This window comes from Dermochelys coriacea, chromosome 3 (assembly GCF_009764565.3).
Source record: "Dermochelys coriacea isolate rDerCor1 chromosome 3, rDerCor1.pri.v4, whole genome shotgun sequence".
In the NCBI taxonomy this organism is placed as follows: Eukaryota; Metazoa; Chordata; order Testudines; family Dermochelyidae; genus Dermochelys; species Dermochelys coriacea.
The window spans coordinates 13,248,087-13,257,778 of NC_050070.1; the positions used below are offsets into that span (position 1 = coordinate 13,248,087).

At 43.9% G+C, this 9,692-nt stretch overlaps 1 long non-coding RNA gene across 1 annotated transcript in view; it reads right to left on the minus strand.

Annotated features, from left to right (window-relative positions):
- Window positions 1-8,593, minus strand: part of LOC122459192 — a 14,903-nt gene extending 6,310 nt beyond the window's left edge. The window contains exon 1 of the long non-coding RNA XR_006279705.1: window positions 8,462-8,593. This is a non-coding gene — a long non-coding RNA (uncharacterized LOC122459192). The remainder of the gene's footprint in view (window positions 1-8,461) is intronic.
- Between the last annotated feature and the right edge of the window lie 1,099 nt (window positions 8,594-9,692).

Genomic DNA, 9,692 nt, shown 5'->3' on the forward strand with positions numbered 1-9,692 from the left:
GCAGCAGGCGTGGGTGCCCGGGGGGATGCTCTCCACTCTCCCCGGGGCAGAGGTCCCCCTGTAGAAACCATGGGGAGTGGGTGGGGCAGGCTGGGCTGGGTCCCCACCTGATGTCTGGGATGGGCGGCTGAGGTTGGTGCGGGCTGGGGGGGGGCAGGGCAGGGGTTGAAAGAGGAGTGAGTGTGCAGCTTGTCTCTGTGTGCTCCGGTTGACTGGGGGCTTGGAGCAGCCCTGCGATCTGGTTGTGTGTTAGTGTAGCGCAGGTCTGGGTCCACACCCCCCCCCCCGTCTCTTTCCCTTCCCCACTAAGAGCCCCACTTGCCCAGGAAAGAGCTTACTCATTCCCCTGGCACTGCGGGTAGGACTGGAGTGCACATTTAGCTCCACAGTGAGCGCCACGCTAACCAGGGGGGCTGCTGCAGCCTGCCTGCTCCAATCCCATCCCTTCCCTGTGACCCATGGGGGGGCATGAACTGGGTCACATTACCCCTCCTCTCCAGTTTTCTGCCAGGGTTTGCCTGCCAAGCTCTCCCGCTCCCTCCCCTGCTTGCTGGAAGCAGCCTGGGACCAGGATGGGAGAGATAAACAAACAGCAGGTGAACCAAATAGCTGGGATCCTGGGAGCACTAGGGAGGAAGGGCTGATGCTTCAGCTCTGCAGAGAGAGGTTAGGTAGGGGAGGAAGGAAGGAACAGCTGCTTCCCCATAGGGGAACTGAGGGCGGGGGGGGGGGGGGGGCTGGGCTGCCTCGGGAGGGAGGCATGACCCTTGAGCTGTTGGGGGGGTGAACCTTTAAATTGTGCCCCCCACCAGCAGCTGAAGGTCCTGTCCTCCCTGCTCCCCTGGCTCAGAAGCTTCACTCACTTAGTCCTGGGGTGGGGGAGAAGGGGGGCTGCTGTCTCCCCAGAGTCAGGCAGGCAGGTGCATAGGAGATAAATGAGTGTGACTGAGATCAGCTCCCCCATGTGCCTCCTTCCCCCTCTGAGCAAGAGTGGGAATGGGAGTCACAGTGGTGGTGTCTGCCTGCCTGCTGTGACCTCCTTGAAACCCATTTACCTTTCATTCAGTCCCTGATTGCTTACCCACACCCTCACGCTCTCTTTTTTTAACTGTTTCTGTTTCTACTACAAGTTGTACTTAACAGTATAATGAAATTCCTTGGGGCAGGGTCTTGTCTAAGATGTGGGCACAGGGTTGTGTACGTTTCTATACTGCATCAAGATTAAGAATAAGGAAACTCCTTTCTTTTCTCCCATCTTAATCCCATATCCTGCAAACCTCATTCATCCTTTGGAAGTCAGTGGGGTTCCTGCTTTTAGGGCACGTCTACACTGGCAGAGTTACAGCGCCATCAGTTACAGCACCGCTCAGAGAGTGCTGAAGGGAAACCGCTGTTGTGTGTTCACACTGTCGGCTGCCTGCGCAATAGCATGTTCACACTTGCAACACTTGCAGCGGCATTCGGAGCAGTGTACTCTGGGCAGCTATCCCACAGAGCACCTTTTTCTCTTTTGCCACTAAGACTTGTAGGAAGGCGGAGGGGGTTGCGGGGCATCCTGGGTCCTGTCCCAATGCCCTGTGATGCATTGCTTCGCATCCCAGCAACCCCCGGGCTTCCGTGCACATTTGCAGCCATCTTGCAGTCATCTTTCATTTGTGTACTGCGCGCCCTGCCTCTTTGAGCTGCAGGAATGGATCCTGAACTGTTGACCAGTATGCTGCTCGCTCTGACCAACATGCCACAAGTGTCAGTGGAGTTATTCCTTAAACTACAAAGGCAAAAGGAGTGTGACACTGATCTCGCCACACGTAGTAGCTATGACACGAGAATGCCTGTGACATTCACGGAGGTGCTGACCACAGCGTCAGCTTTTGAGCTCAGGAAACAAGCACTGAGTGGTGGGATCACATCATGATGGTTGTCTGGGATGACGAGTAGTGGCTGCAGAACTTTCGCATGAGGAAAGCCACATTCACGGGACTGTGTGATGAGCTTGCCCCAGCCCTGCACCACAAGGACACAAGAATGAGAGCTGCCCTGCTGCTGGAGAAGTGTGTGTTGATTGCATTGTGGAAGCTAGCTACTTCAGACTGCTACAGATTAGTTGCTAATCACTTTGAAGTGGGAAACACTACTGTTGGACTTGTGTTGACGGAAGTGTGCAGGGCCATTAATCTCATCCTGCTCCGAAAGACCGTGACTCTGGGCAATGTGTGTGACATTTTAGATGGCTTTGCACAAGTCGGCTTCCCTAACTACAGAGGGGCAATAGATGGCATGCATATTCCAATTCTGGCACCAGACCACCTAGCCACCGAGTACATTAATCGCAAGGGGTATTTGTCAATGGTTCTCCAGGCACCTGTGGATCACCGTGGGCGTTTCAGACATTAACGCAGGCTGATCTGCATCTTTCGGAACACTGGTCTGTTCAGGAAGCTGCAAGCAGAGACTTTCTTCCCAGACCAGAAGATCACCATAGGGCAGTGATTCCTAAACTTTAAACAACCCACGAACCCCTTTCGTGAAAATATCAAATCTCGCGAACCCCCTCTTAAAAATGAATATTTCCAGGGATTTTCTCCATTACCTGATCATAAATTATAGAAGCAGTGATCTTGGAAATAATTTGGGTTTTTTATAACATGCTTATTACACACTATTTATTATTACATTATTATTTATCATTACATTATTAATTTTATTACATTATGAAAATGGCAACACTCTTCCAAGATTTCACTTTTGTAGCTCAGATCACTTTGATTAAACCTCCTACATGTTTCATCAAGGAGTGCCAGATGTGAAACAGCATGAAGGTATTTAAGAAGCCAACTCAAATAAAGAGTTTCTCCCTCAAGCATTCGGGTCTTGAACAGTCCAGGCAAACAACGCATGACTACAAGCTTAAATTTGTTCTTCATAATAATTTGTAAAACAATACTAGCAGCCTATTTAATTTTAGAAACAGCAAAAAATATCCACCTCCCTTTCCAGTTCTCATAAGGAGTCTTGAAGTTTAAATCTCCTCAGTGTGATAGATGCACATGCTTTGATCTGCATAGATCTTGGAAGTCCGGAACCACTGGAGAAAGATAAAGTCTCAGGTCTGGTTCAGCATTGAGTCTGCTTCTATATTTGGTTTTCAGATGTGCATACGAGGAAAATGCTTTCTTGCTGGTAACAAAAGTATAGTAGCTTTTTCTGCCAGCAGGGGGTACTCGTTTCTTAAACTCAGCCACAAGTTGATCAATGACAGACTTCTGAAACTCCTTTTCAGTTCAGCATCACAGGAGATCTTAGTCAATGTCTCCTTTTCCTCAGGGCTCAATATCTGTGTTGAGAAAGTGGTATCATCAAAGGGGTTCCGTATCCAGTCACTATCACCTGACTTACCTGGAAAGTATGGCCTGAGTGTTGTGCACTTTTAGGTATGCAGTTATATTGGTTTTAGTGCACTGATCCAACCAAAGTTTATGTTCTGCCAGGAAGTCATGGTCACGGGCTGGGGCTGAATGTTTCATTCAGATTTACACCTTTTAAAACACTTTAATGTAAATTAAGTTTAACTTTGCCATGAAAAGTCATTTTTTAAAAAAAACCACCTTTTTGAAATGGGATGCTGCTACAGTTTCAAAGCTGTTCTCTTAACACTTTTCAAGCCTGGCCATTCAAACCTGATCTTGTTTTGTGAATAGTTTAAACAAATCAGCATTTGTTGGAGGGGGGGGGGGGGGAATGTCCTGGCTACTCTAATCTCATTTGTATACTAAGGATTCATTTATTAATAACTTGTAAAGAGTTTAACCATTATTAATAGGTGTTATATGCATGATTTTTATGTGTCATGGAGGGTGATAATCAAACTGTTGGACTCCACAACAGTTTGATTGATGCACCCTCTATTAAGACAATTATTAATTATGGAGCTCAGCAGGAAGCCATCTTCCCATTCTACAGGAATCTGGAATTCAGAATTTTTTCCCCCATCCTGAATTGGGACCAAAAGTCAACATCCAAAATTTTCACAAACCAGCATTCTGAAAAAGCTTGATTGGGTCAATTGAAATGTTGTTATAATTCTGACCTTTAGTAATTTATACTTAAAGTTAAAATAAAGTTTTCTAAGAGAAAGCCATTTGGAACCAGAAAAGGAAAACATTTGGAAAATGTCAAAATGAGACATTCCAACAACTTCAAAACTTTCAAAAAAAAAATTCAAAAATCTTTCCTGCAACCAGTTTCAACATATTGACATTTTCTGATGAAAAACATGTAACTGGACTAGCTCTGTTCATTTAACTACTTTATAAATGATCATAAATAGAATTGTATTTAAGTGTGACCAACTTTCACATTGCCCATATTACAATGGTGCTAATTTTGCATTGTGCTCCATACAGGCTGACTGCTTCAGCTGTGAACAGGTCCATTGACATCTGTCACAGGCACCTCGATCGCCACCCAGTGTACAGCACTGCCTGATCTGTTTCTTGGTCTCTTAAACACAAACACACACCAGGTTGTTTCCCTTTCACCACATACATAGTTATATTTCTCTTACAAAGTACAACCAAGTGTTGCAAGTTTATAGCAGGAAGAGATTACCACCCACAGCCTTCTCTGCTCAGCCTAGACTCACCCTCTGAGATTTTCTCAGTATTCTCAAAAACAACGAGGAGTCTGGTGTCACCTTAAAGACTAACGTATTTATTTAGGCATAAGCATTTATGGATAAAAAACTCACTGAAGAAGTGCATCTGAAGATGCATCTGAAGAAGTGTTGTTTTTATCCACTAGAGTTTATGCCCAAATACATCTGTTAGTCTTTAAGGTGACACCGGACCCCTCATTGTTTTTTGTGGATACAGACTAACAGGCTACTCCTCTAAATCTCTGTATCCTGCTCCTCCCACTAATGTCCTCTAAATTACGGAGCTAATTGCCTCATTAGCCCACCAATTGCCAAACAAGTGTCAGTAATTCCCAACAGAAACTGCTTAATTGCCTTCAATGAAGCCTGCACTCCTCTCAGTGCTGCAGCAACCACAATGATCAGTCAGTTACTAATAGTGCCCTGTCACAACCTCATGGACACAATACTACTTTCACATACATCACAATGCAGGATTGGGACCTATAATTGCTACGTTTACTATTATACAGACTCGGCACTGAGCATGGTGGGGCAAATCTAAGTTTCTTAAAAAGAAAAGGAGTACTTGTGGCACCTTAGAGACTAACAAATTTATTAGAGCATAAGCTTTCGTGAGCTACAGCTCACTTCAGCTCACGAAAGCTTATGCTCTAATAAATTTGTTAGTCTCTAAGGTGCCACAAGTACTCCTTTTCTTTTTGCGAATACAGACTAACACGGCTGCTACTCTGAAACCTAAGTTTCTTAGAAATTGGTTAATGGAAGTGGCCAAAAAATGCACTAGATTTAAAAGGCAGTCGGTCATGTTGTTATCCTATAGGATTTTTTTTTTTTGTTTTTTTTTTAATCACTTTTATAGCTCTTTGAAAATTTGCTGTTTTTTTGAATGCCAATACCATCTTTTTTTCCACTTTTGAAAGTATTGGCAATCCCCATGTCACCTAAAATTAATTGTTTTTTCCCTGTTGAAATTCAGAATTTCAGAAAATGGTCAAAACTGTGAAATTTGAAAATCTTTAACCAGTCCTCCATGCTATACTAAAAAAAAAAACCTAAACTTTTCAATCTATAACTTATATTTGTACAAGACAAGAAGCAATGACCAAAAAAATCATAAATTAAAGGAAAATTAGGCAGAATTCAGAAACTAAGAGGGTAGAAACTATGATGACTCCCAGAGGCTTTATGTAGACACAAAACCATTTTAACTGTACCAGTGTAGCTGCCACAACAAACAGGACTAAGCTGTACTGGTATAAGGTACCTTTATACTAATATAACTGTATCTACACTCAGGGTTGTACAGGTAGAAAAATCACACTCCTGACCAAAATAGTTGAACCAGTAGGAAAGAGGTGCCTCTGAAACTCCCAGGCTACAGAAGTTGCAGGTCCTATCTCTCCGAGGACAGACTGCTCAGCAAAATAATAGCTTAACCATCTGTGTCCTGCTGAGACGGAATATACAGCAGCATGACATGACATCACAATGATTAATTACAATGCAAGCTTGTGACCCTAGCAGCATCCCAGTGCAAGAGGGCAAGTGTCTTATTGATATCTGGTAGAGAGGGCAGCTGGACTGACCAGTTCAGTGTGCCCCAGGCCACTCATGTCATAACCTGTATCTAAAAGGTGTCATGTAAGATATCAATAGAAAACCAATAACCTCAGATCATTAATATTATTGTGTAAGGTATGTGTGAAGGACAAGTTCAAAATCACACATCTACTAGGAATTATGTTCTTAAAGTGTGTCTGCCAGGTAGGACTGAAATTACCCTGCCCTAGATAAAGGAATGTTGTTCTGTCATCTTGAAGGTATTTGCAGGAAACATTAAGAGAGAATGGAAATGCAATTTACATGAGAGATAAACAGACCCATTGCGACACACCAGGCTACAATCCAGACTCATGAGTAGCTGTGTCACCCATGCCATCCAACCTGGGGTGCCCTTTACAAGCCTTTGCTGCTGTAGCCTCTAGTCTGGACTGCTCACAAACAGCCTCCAACATGCAAGTCACTCCCAGGTATGTCTACGTGTGTGCTACAGCCCAGAGCCATAACTAGGGTGGGAAGGAGAGGCAAAATCAGGGAGCTGGGGTTAGGCACTGCCAGAGGGTGGCAGAGGGCAACACCCTGGCACAGGGAGGTGCAGCAGGGATAACAGTTACCCCAATGGGATAAGTCACCTGCAGCATTTACAAAAATAGGGTGAGAGCGGGAAGAGGGGCTTTTTATTTCCCCTTTCACAGGACATGTCATAGCACCAACTTTCCAGGGCTCTGTTCTTCAAGGCACAGGCAACCCAATGCCCAGACACCGCAACTCCTCTGTATCTGATATTAACCAACTGAGGTGCTGCAGGAGATTGAGTCAGTGAAATATTTTACACACACCCTCAAAACCTGCATGTCACACATTTTGAGTATTTCTAAAAATCCCTTATCAGTTTATATACCTGCTCCTAGCAGGTCACAAATGTGCCTTATCTGCTGCTATGATTCCCTGAATTGCACTCCCTCTAATTGTTGACTTCTTAAAATGCGATTTATTTTGATTACTCTTAGCACTTTGATCATTTACCTTTGGCAAGATTGGGCAGGTGGATGGTATTGTGCTATTTAATGTATAGTGTAATAGCAATTAATCATTGGAAATATTTATAAGCAAATAGTTGCTGGTAGTTTTAGCAATGGCATTTGTGTTTCTAGTATAGCGTTTCCAATGTTTTCACTATGATTTTTAATTTGGAATTTTTAATTCAAAATTTTAATGTTTCTAGCACAAGTTTATTCCGTTGGATCATGTGACTTCCAGTCTGACTGATCTCCTCGCCTGACGTTAAAACTTCTTCATTTTCATTTGATCCACCAGTGGGGATTGCCCTTTTCAACTGTTAAGTTGCCTCTCAATCCAGCCCTTAGTGCTTTTTCACATGTCATTGCTTGTGTGTAGAACTTGGTTCCCAAATATTCACTAAGGGCAATACACTATCTCATATTAAATCCTTCTCAAAAGTATCAGTCTCAAAGGCAATAAACCTACTGTGACTTTTAGTGAAGGCTCATGCTGGATCAGACCAATGGTCCATCAAGTCCAGTGTCCTATCTTCTGACAGTGGCCAGTACCAGCTGCTTCCAAGGGAATGAACAGACCAGGTCATCACTGAGTGATCCTGTCGTCACTCCCAGCTTCTGATAGTCAGAGGATAGGGTTATGGACATCCAAAGCATAGGGTTTCATCCCTGACCATCTTGGCTAATAGGACCTATCCTCCAGGAATTTATTCGCAAAAAGAAAAGGAGTACTTGTGGCACCTTAGAGACTAACAAATTTATTTGAGCATAAGCTTTCATGAGCTACAGCAATGCATCCAATGAAGTGAGCTGTAGCTCATGAAAGCTTATGCTCAAATAAATTTGTTAGTCTCTAAGGTGCCACAAGGACTCCTTTTCTTTTTGCGAATACAGACTAACACGGCTGCTATTCTGAAACCAGGAATTTATTTAATTCTTTTTTTTTTTTGATCCAGTCATAGTTTTTGAATTGGGTTATGCCTAGCCTCACACTTCCTTCTGTTACCTCTCCCAAACAATTCATATACCCAAGGCCATATCACCACTACCAACATATGTTAACTCAAGTTATATCAGCATGCAGTGACTGTGGTTAGTATGGCACTTGTGCACTTGCCTACTTTGCTCCTTGGTCAGTGGTGAGTGCCCTCAACAGGGGCACTTGTATTGATTCAGAGTGTGGTGTACCATGGGCAAATATCAACAATCCATCACAATTTGCTACCTTTGTAGTAGGAAGAGCACCTGAGATATCTTGTATCAGAGGCCTGGTATGAGGCAGGACCTGCTCACACAATCTGGCAAGAACAGTGCTGATATTGCAGAAATACACATTCCTAAAACGTGCTAAGCACAGAGTACTCACGCAAACACATCCAGATATCAACTGGTACCAGAACATCCCGATATCAAGGATGGTACAAGAACATTCCCCCAGGATAACAGGAACACACTGACCCCTCCTAAAAGATAAGGACAGGATGACAGTATGTAATAAAGATGTTTTGATTAAACCAACATGTATAAGGTGATGGGTGATTACTGCCCCCAGATGTGGCTAGATGTCAGAGGCAGTACTACCTTGTTTGTATCAGGGTATAAAGATACATCTCAGAGGGGGTATCTTAGTCCAGCTGAGGGGCAAATGGAATGTGCCGCCATTTACTGAGCTGTGTCCATTGTCACGGACATACATATTTTACTATCCTCAGAGTCTGCCAGGTGCTATTACTGTGCCTTGTTGACAATAAACCTGGCCTGGTGCCTTCATGCCTTAATGCATTTTGTGATCATTGGGCGGTTTGGTCGAGGTCTACAGTGCCGGCTGTCTGCGCAGAGCTGGGGCAGCACACAGGAGAACACACACACACAGCCGAACATCTAACCACACTGGTGACCCCAACTACTGATCTAATAAGTAAGCGAGCTGTCCTCCGTAGGAATCGGGATCTAACATGACAGAAAACCACAAGCTAAGGAACTCCCTTAACCCCTTCCTGCAAATCCCCACAGAGTGTAATAATGTATGGACGTGCTGGGCTGCTAGTAAAAGAGGTCCATATGAATTTAAAAAATATAGTGGGGAAGGAACATGGAATAAAACTATAGCCTTAAAATGTAGAATATTGCAAACTATAGCCATGGCTGTTAAATGGTTAAAACAATATGCCATAAAATTGGCGGGGCAAGTAACAGAAACAAAGAAAGAATTAAAAGAAGCAGGAGAAGCCAGAGACCCCTGGAATACTCCCACTCTCCTAAAAGGGCAGCAAGCTGTCCAGAGACAGCAAGCACAGGAACAGAATAAAACATCGGAAACAAGTGGAAAAAAACCCTACAAAAAAGAGATGTGCCTTCCCCTTTGTAAATATTTGTGGTCAACAGCAGACTTCAGGTAGCTACTCTGTGCCTGAAGAATGGGGACAGAAATGGAAAAAAGATGGCCCTAGCAAAAT